General features: G+C 47.6%; 1 pseudogene; it reads right to left on the bottom strand.

Moving 5' to 3' along the window:
- Window positions 1-1,627: 1,627 nt before the first annotated feature.
- Window positions 1,628-9,215, bottom strand: part of LOC136133563 (myosin-9 pseudogene) — a 94,515-nt pseudogene continuing 86,927 nt past the window's right edge.

The following is a 9,215-nucleotide window of genomic DNA, read 5'->3' as shown; positions in this document are numbered from 1 at the left end:
CTTCATTATTCCAACCACTAAAAATGAAGGATAATTACCTAATGGAGAAGCTAGTTATCCCTACAATGACAATCATATTATAATATATAAATGAATCAAATTAACATGTTGTACATCTTAAATTTATTCAATGTTATATGTCAAATATATTGATATTTCAATACAAGGTTTTTAAAAATATATATTTTTAAAGTGTTGATGTCAGTACACCATAAAACTGTATTTGAATGCTGTGTTGATTTCAGTGACCACAGAGGCCACTTCAAGTGTAGCATGCTGACCCACTGGAGAGCCTCCGTTCTTTATGTACTCATATTAAGGAGGAAATTTCCCCCAGCCAGGACTTTGAAATTCATTGAAAAAATACGAAATCATATTCCTGACATTTTTGAGGGCTTTATTTCATTTTGGTATTTCTAAGTGCATAGATAACCTTTCTTGTGAGTTTCCCTACCCTGTTTTTCACCTATACTCCTTTCTTCTCTTTCCCTCTCCCTGCTTAATTTCTCTCCTCTCTCTCCTCTAAAACCTGTGGGCTAAAATTGGTCCCAAGCGAGAAAAAAAGGAGAAGCAAGAGGACTCCTTGAAATGTTTCATTCCCACCCCCTACCTCTCCTGCATTCTGAGACTGTCCCCAAGGAGATTTTAGCCTGGTCACCTCCCTCCCATCTTCCCCTTGCTCTCCAGATTTGTGCAGATGACAGCAACATGTTAGATCCCAGAATGGTAGATTTTTTTTTTTTTTCATAGCACAAGGTTCTCTTTATTGTGATGCTCAGTGGAAAACATCTGTAAACCAGTTCACTGTAGTGTTGACAGCTGCAACCATGCTAAGGCACATTCATTATATAAAAAACGGGCGTGGTGGGAGTTCTGTTCACTCCTTTGTGACAGCAACTGGGACCTGAATTCAGAGCTTTTTAGGCATATGTAGCTTTTATATATCTTCATGATTTCTTGAGAGTTTGTTTCCTTAAAAATAAACCTTCTTTGCCATAAGTAAGTCTAAATGCAGCATAAACAAAACAGGAATACAGGGAAATTCAGGCACCCGTGTAGACCAGTGTAGGACAAGCTACTCTCTTCTAGACGTGGTTACAAAGGAAAGGCAGTGATAAAGACTTGGAATTTTACCATTTATTACAGTTAGAGGGAGAAAAGACAACTTTTTTTTTCTTTTAAAAATATCTGTGCAGATGGCAGAGTCTTGAATCATACTGATCTGTCAACAGTGCGGATCAGCAACCCTCGGGCCCCAGTCCTGGAGTAGGTTCGAGATCACCTGGCCCTTTCCACTGCTCTGGCTGTCAGACTGGGGACAAGTCCCTTAACCATTACATATATTTGGTCCCCGAGGGTGTTGGGAGAGGTGTTGGCCTTTCCAGCTTGGCCCCTGGACCCTGTCTTCTCAGTCCAACAGGCTGAGAAGACAGTCCCGTTGCGGCAGGGGCGGGCTGCCCTCGGCAAAGGACGGAAAGGGGTCATCACTGCACTTGAGACATTTCAGAATCAGGAAGGTGATAGTGGCGCCGCCCGGCAGGGAGGAAGGGACGCTGCGGAGGCTGGGAAGGGGAGGGGAGGTGGAGTCGTCGTTGTCATCCGGCTCGGGCAGCAGGAGAAGAGGTGTTTATTCGGCAGCTTTGGCCTCGGCCCCGTCGGCTCTGCCGTGCACCTCCTCGTCCGAGCGGTCGCCGGCCCCTTTCCGGGCCATTCAGCGGGGCACGACAAACGGCAGGTCCCCACGCCTGAGCTCGTTCTTGAGCGAGCTGACCTCGCGGTTCATGGCGTCCAAGGTCTCCGTGGCATCCTCCAGCTCGCGCTGCAGTTTCCGGCGCGAGGCATTAGCCCGCTGGGCCTCCTCCAGCTGCCGCTTGAGCCGCTTCAGACGGGGGGACGCTTTGTCCGCCCGGTGCTTGCGCTGCTCGGCGTTCCTCCGCTCATCATCCACCTGCAGCAACGCATCCTCCAGCTTCTTCTCGGCCCGATGCACCTGCTTGCAGGCCGCCTGGCGCTCCTTGGTCTCGTTGTCCAGCTGCTGCTCCAGCTGTGCGATCTTGGCCTCGAGGGCGGCGATGGAGGCCTTGGACTTGCCAGTGCCCTCCATGTCCTGCAGCTTGACCTTGAGCTCCGTGTTCTGGCGCTGCAGCCGCCGCCGCGCGTTCTCGTTCAGACGGGGGCTGTTCTGGTCGCTGTGCAGGTTCGCCTTCTTCAGCCTGTCGCTCACCAGCTCCGCGCTGCCCTGCTCCTCCGCCAGCTGCGCGATGCAGGCCTCCGGGCGCCGCTTCCCCTCCAACGCCAGGGCGTTGGCCCCCTGGTCAGCCAGCTGGCCCCGCTCCTGCTGGGCCTGGCGCTTGGCACGCTCGGCAGCTGCCAGCTTCCCCTGCAGCTGGATCATCTCGGTCTCCATGCTCTACCGTTTCTTCTCATTCTCCTTGGCCTGCGCCAGGATCTCCTCGCGGGAGGCGCCAATGTCCTCCAGCTCCCGCAGGCTAGTCCTTCATCTGGGCCTGCAGCTTCGTCCGGTCCGTTGGATGGCTTTGTCCCGGTTCTTGTTGGCCGAGTCGATGCGGGCCTCCAGGTCCTTCAGGTGCATCTCCAGCTTCTTCCGAGCGGCCACGGCCATAGAGCGCTGCTTCCTCTCATCGTCCAGCTAGGCTTCCATCTCCCGCACCTGTCTGACCAGCTCCTCGCTCTTTTCGTCGCGGCCCTGCAGGTCCCGCTCCAACTGGGCCTTCATGGCCTACAGGTTCACCTCCAGCCGCAGCTTGGCATCCTCGCCGGCCTGCAGCTCGTCCCCCAGCAACTTGAGCTGGGTCTTCATCTCCTCCCCCTGCCGCTCCAGGGCCCGCCTGGACTTCTCCAGCACTTGGACGCTCTTGCCGACGTCGTCCTGGGAGCTCATGAGGTCCTCCATCTCCGTGCAGATCCGCTTGAGCCTCTCCGGCTCCGCCTTCTGCCCCATGGCCTCCTCCAGAGCCCGGGCCCGAGATGGCGCCTTGGTCTCCTTCTCCCGGGCCTCCGCCTCCGCCCGCTCGCGCTCCTCCGCGTCCTTGTCGGAGATGGTCTTCTCCTCGGCCAGGAGCTGGTCGAACTTCTTCTGCTTCTTCTCCAGGTTGGAGACGCTCTGCCACTGGTGGTCCAGGTCCACGAGCAGGTCGTCCATCTCCTGCTGCAGCCGCGTCTTGGTCTTCTCCAGCTGGTCGTAGGCGGCCACCTTCTCCGCATAGCGCTGCCTCAGCCCCTCCAGGTCCTTCTGGAGCTTCCTCTTGGCCTCCTTGGCTGTCTGCAGGCACCCCACGCCGTCCTCCATCTTCTTTCTCGTGTCGGTGACCTGGGCGTGCAGAGTGGCGATCTGCCTCTCGAGGTTCCGCTTGGCCTCTTTCTCCTCCACCAGCTGCTCTTTTAAGGAGTTTTCTCATCCTCCACCTGCTTCAGCTTGGGGCTCAGACTCAGCTTCTGCCGGTTCTCCTCCTGCAGGAGCTCCTGCGTGTCATGCAGCTGTGACTCCGGAGCGGAGAAGTCCTTGGTGAGCTTGCTGGACTTGCTGTCTGACTGCGTGAGAAGACCCGTCACATTGTCCAGCTCGACCTGCAGCTTGGAGACCTTGTCGGCTAGCTCCGCTCTCTCTCGGTGAGCTTGACCTGCAGCTCCTGCAGCTGGGGGGATGGTAGATTTTATCCCATAAAACTAATGTCAGGGGGCTTCCCTGGTGGCGCAGTGGTTGAGAGTCCACCTGCCGATGCAGGGGACATGGGTTCGTGCCCCAGTCCGGGAAGATCCCACATGCCGCAGAGCGGCTGGGCCCATGAGCCATGGCCGCTAAGCCTGCACGTCCAGAGCCTGTGCTCCGCGACAGGAGAGGCCACAGCAGTGAGAGGCCTGTGTACCGCAAAAAAAAAAAAAAAAAAAAAAAACTAATGTCAGGAGGATCTCCAACTGTCAGTAAATATGTTATCAAAAGGCTGCGAAGGGCTGGAAATTTATTTTAAATAGTACTGGTATTCCTCTCCTTTATAGAACAGTTGCCTCCTAGACCTCTAAACTGAACGAATTCTTGAATGGAAACATCTTCATTCTGGGAACAGCATACGGTTATGGTTGCAAAACTTAGGAGTCCCGTTTCATCATTATAATTTGATGATCTCATTCTTAAACTGCTAAACATTCTTAAACAGCAGAGTGTTGTAGTGGAAGTTGCACTGGGGTTTTACATCAAGGAACCCCAGGTTCCTTGAAATCTGGACTCTGTCACTTAATACTAGTATAACCTTGGGCAAATTACATGCCCCTTCTGAATCTCAGTTTACACGTTTCTACAATGGGGAGAATAATTCCTATATTTTTAAGAGTGGTGATTAAATGACAGGTTGCCCATACTGTGCTCGACATTTTAGAGACAATCTTTTCTGGCACCATGGGCATCTTTAGGGAAGTCACCTTGTATCTGATCTTGTATTAAGAAATAAGTGATATTCCATTGTATATATGTGTCACATCTTCTTTATCCATTCACCTGTCGATGGGCATTTAGGTTGGTTCCATGTCCTGGCTATTGTAAATAGTGCTGCAGTGAACATTGTGGTACATGTCTCTTTTTGAATTATGGTTTTCTCAGGGTATATGCCCAGTAGTGGGATTGTAGACATAGAGAATGGACTTGAGGACACGAGGTGGGAAGGGGAAGCTGGGGCGAAGTGAGAGTAGCATCGACATATATACACTACTGAATGTAAAATAGTTAGCTAGTGGGAAGCAGCAGCATAGCACAGGGAGATCAGCTCGGTGTTTTGCGATGACCTAGAGAGGTGGGATAGGGAGGGTGGGAGGGAGGCTCAAGAGGGAGGGGATATGGGGACATATGTATGCATATGGCTGATTCTCTTTGTTGTACAACAGAAACTAACACAGTCTAAGCAATTATACTCCAATAAATATATATTAAAAAAATAAGTGAATGAATGGATGAGTGAATGAATACATCTATCTAGTCAGTATTCAAAATTTTTCTAAACTCAAAAAATAGCACTTGATATGCTAACAGCACCAAATGAGAAAAACTTTATCCACTAAATGAAACAACTCTGACGTTAAGTCCCAAACAATCACAAAATCTACAAACAACCATTGCCTTGTCAAAGCCACAAAGCCATTTGCTAAATAACACCTGTTTCTGCACACACTAGAGCAAAACTCCCCAGGGAAACAAGAAATGCACACTTTGGGTATTGTATTTTACGCTGTCTTCTTTGTTGCCCTAGTATAAGGATAAAGATATTCAGAGAGATTAACATAAAAGTCTGGAAAAAGTGTACTCCACCTCATCACCACCCCCTGTAAAAAAACAAAAAAAGACCTAGAGGGTTTCCCTGGTAGTGCAGTGGTTGAGAGTCTGCCTGCCGATGCAGGGGACACAGGTTCGTGCCCCGGTCCGGGAAGATCCCACATGCCACGGAGCGGCTGGGCCCGTGAGCCATGGCCGCTGAGCCTGCGCGTCCGGAGCCTGTGCTCCGCAACGGGAGAGGCCACAACAGTGAGAGGCCCGCGTACCGCAACAACAACAACAAAAAAGACCTAGAATATCAATTCAGAAATTTTCAGGTAATTAAAGTGGATTAAAACAAAATAAAACATCCTTAGCCAAATGTTCTGATCATTAGGAATTGCTTTCTTAACACTAGTTGAAATGTAGACGTCAGGTTGAAGAAGATGAGAAGGCTGCCAGAATTTCTCACCCTTGTATTTTTATTTCTTTTGTTATTATTGTTATTATTATTATTATTATTTGCGGTACGCGGGCCTCTTACTGTTGTGGCCGCTCCCGTTGCGGAGCACAGGCTCCGGACGCGCAGGCTCAGCGGCCATGGCTCACGGGCCCAGCCGCTCCGCGGCATGTGGGATCTTCCCGGACCGGGGCACGACCCTGGTGCCCTGCATCGGCAGACGGACTCTCAACCACTGCGCCACCCGGGAAGCCCCTCTTACGTTATTATTTGAGTGCGGAATACTTTTAAACATATCTTGAATGATAATATCTTCCAACCGTTATGATTTGTTCCTTTAAATAAGTGTTTTGAGGATATTTTTCACATTCTGACGTGTGATTTCATTGTACTCAGGGCCAGCTGCTTTCCCGTAGACTGAAGCTCTGACATTTATAATGGAATTGAACAGTGTAATAGGATTCACTTAACAAAAATGCTGCTGTGACATGAACTTTATGGGACCTTCTATTGAACAAGGGAGGCCTGTTTTAACATTGTCTGGTTGCTATTTCATGGCAAAAATGGAAGCAAAAAACGCAATAGCTGGGTCTCTGCATAAATGAAGCCACACCATTTTTCTTTTTCTTCTCTTTTTTAAAATAATTTATTTTTTTAATTGAAGTATAGTTGATTTACCACGTTGTGTTAGTTTCAAGTGTACAGCAAAGTGATTCAGATGTATATATAAACATAAATATATACATATATGTTCTTTTTCAGATTCTTTTCCCATATAGGTTATTACAGAATACCAAGTAGAGTTCCCTGTGCTCTACAGTAGGCCCTTGTTGATTATTTATTTTATATATAGTGGTGTGTATCTGTTAATTCCATATTCCTAATGTATCCCTCCCCCTACCACCTTTCCCCTTTGGTAGCCATAAGTTTGTTTTTTATGTCTATGAGTCTGTTTCTGTTTTGTAAATAAGTTCATTTGTACCTTCTTTTAGATTCCCATGTAAGTGATATCATATGATATTTGTCTTTGCTCTGTCTGACTTACTTCATTTAGTATGATCATCTCTAGGTCCATCCACCACACCATTTTTCTACAGTGGAGACACAGTCATAAAATGATGGGAAAATTAAAACAACATTTCACCTTTTACTCTTTGGTAAGATTCTCCGTATCCGTATAGAAGAGAATATTTTAATATTCTGCCAAAAAACATAAGTGGTCTGGTAGCATCCTCATTAAAGCCTCACAAAGTCTTCCAGAGTTCTCGAATCTCTGCAGCTCTGCTACTGCTTCCAAGTAGCTAATGTGATGTTATTTTACAACATTCTGCCAGAGCTGCTTTCTCTCCAACAAGAATCTTACTAGCTTTACCGTTTGGCAGCCTGTAGCATGTTTAGAAAAAAATCCATAAACCAGATGGCGGAAATACAGAGTAATCTGTTTGGGAAACCCAGGTTATAAATATGTGCATGTTGGGAAAAGGGCAAAAAGTTGAGGTAAAGCAGCTGATGCAGCTTTCAGGCTGGGCTCCAATCATGACATTTTTAGACGGGTGCCCTGAGAGCGTCTACATGTTTATTTTCTATTGTATTTTTCCCCTCATGCTCAGGAAGAACCCACAGGAGTTCACTCATTTTCCCACACTGGAAACCAAATTGAATCCTGACTTGGGAGTTTTCATCGAGGTTTCATCTGCAAAAAGTATATTCTTCTGTTGGTGGTGAGAGAGGGTGGGGATGAGGTGTTAGGACTGGGGTGCATCATCGTGTGACCCAACTTCCTCCTTCCTTGACCCTTCTCCATATGTGTGAGGATTTCTCCTCACCCTAATATCAACTTCCAAGTGAAGTAAGGCTGAAGTGAAAATCAACCTTAAAGGAACAAAGATGGTTTACAACCACAGTTTGTGTACGTATTGGCGGGGGGTGAGTGGGTAGGTGAAAGATGCAGTTAAAAGAAGAAGGGCACGACTTTGTGCGCGCGCGCGTGTGTGTGTGTGTGTGTGTGTGTGTGTGTGTGTATGTAGGGGGAGTGACTTGTGTTAGATGATTGCATTCATATGAGTAGCAAGACCTTTTCATTGCCTCAGGGGCTGATCACAGCCTTCTCTCTTTCTACGGCCTTCAAGAGTCACAGCCTTGCCTGATTAGCTCAGGCCATCAAAGAGTTGCTCCCTAATCTTCCTGCTGTGCTGGGTGGTGTACTTTTTAGGCACTGTGGATGGACAATTAAACTGGTGTAGCCTGCCTTCTCGAGACTTATGCCCCTCCATAGCACCAACATTGCAGTCAGCTACGCAGACACAAGGCAACTGCATTCCTTACATCCTTGCCCTTGCCACCTTAAGGAAATTGAACACTCTAGGCCATGTTAGCAGTAGTTGTAGGCATACAGCCCACTGGGGAAACAATGAAGAGCTCAGCTATATTAATTCTTCTGTTTGGCTGCAAGCACCCCTGAGATCTCGCTTGAGTCTTCCTGGGGACTCTGTGGGCCTCCCTTAGTTGCCGCCCCTCATTGTTCCTGGCCTCTGACATTGCTGGCTATGGGTACATCCCTATTTTTCTCATGACTTCAGCAACACTGGTATAATCTCACTGGACGTTCTCCTATAGCTGCTGCGTGGAGGCAAGAGAAAAACCCTCTTCCCACTGGTGTTTCATCTTTACTGTTGAAGTGCAAACAGGGAAGCTGTGTGCTTTCAGCCTCTTTAGTAGTCTTGAGGCAAGTACCTTTTATTGTTTCCTCCTTTCAGCTTTCAGTGTCCTTTCCCTTCTTCTTGGGGTTTAATCACTAATGCCAGATGGTGCGATTGGGACAAAATTCAAGCAGCAAGGCCAGGGCTATGGCTGTGGCCAATATCAACTCTCCTATTGAACCTCCCACCACAATCCAATGGCCTCCACCTTCCCAGTGACAGGGTGTCCAGAGAGTTATCATATGATTCTCTGGGATCTTCTCTGGAGATGAGCCACAAACTCCAAGAGCCTGCCGAAATAATCCTCCACACTCTGATATGCCCAATTTTCAAATGATTTTATAGCTTAAGCTGTTACTCTTGCATCCATTCCATGTAAATATTCCTTATCATGGTTCCATATTATTATTCAGAGCTCACCATGATGGAGAGATGGTCAGCCTTACATAAATTTACAAGTTAATTACTTATATCAGTAAATCATAAATATTTACTTACAGTAACTAAAAAAAAAAATTAGGTATTACAATTTTAGAGTGTTTACAGAGACCAACTCTCTTGAATATCAAGAAAAGAAAACTCAACCAGCAATCTTCAGTTCTCATGAGATTCTCTAGAACTCTTTTAACAGCTTAAACAGGTACTCAAAACCCACAGCCATTTGGCTCTGGAATATTCTGCCTTTTGAATTATCTCAGCAAAATAAGCCCTGGTATGGATGGAATCGTGCCCACCCCCACCCCACCCCGTCCAATTTATATATTGAAGCCCTAACCCCCAATGTAATATTTGGAGA

This window comes from Phocoena phocoena, chromosome 14 (assembly GCF_963924675.1).
Source record: "Phocoena phocoena chromosome 14, mPhoPho1.1, whole genome shotgun sequence".
NCBI lineage: Eukaryota > Metazoa > Chordata > Mammalia > Artiodactyla > Phocoenidae > Phocoena > Phocoena phocoena.
The sequence above is the reverse complement of the archived record's forward strand: the minus strand, read 5'-3'. Positions and strand labels throughout refer to the sequence as shown.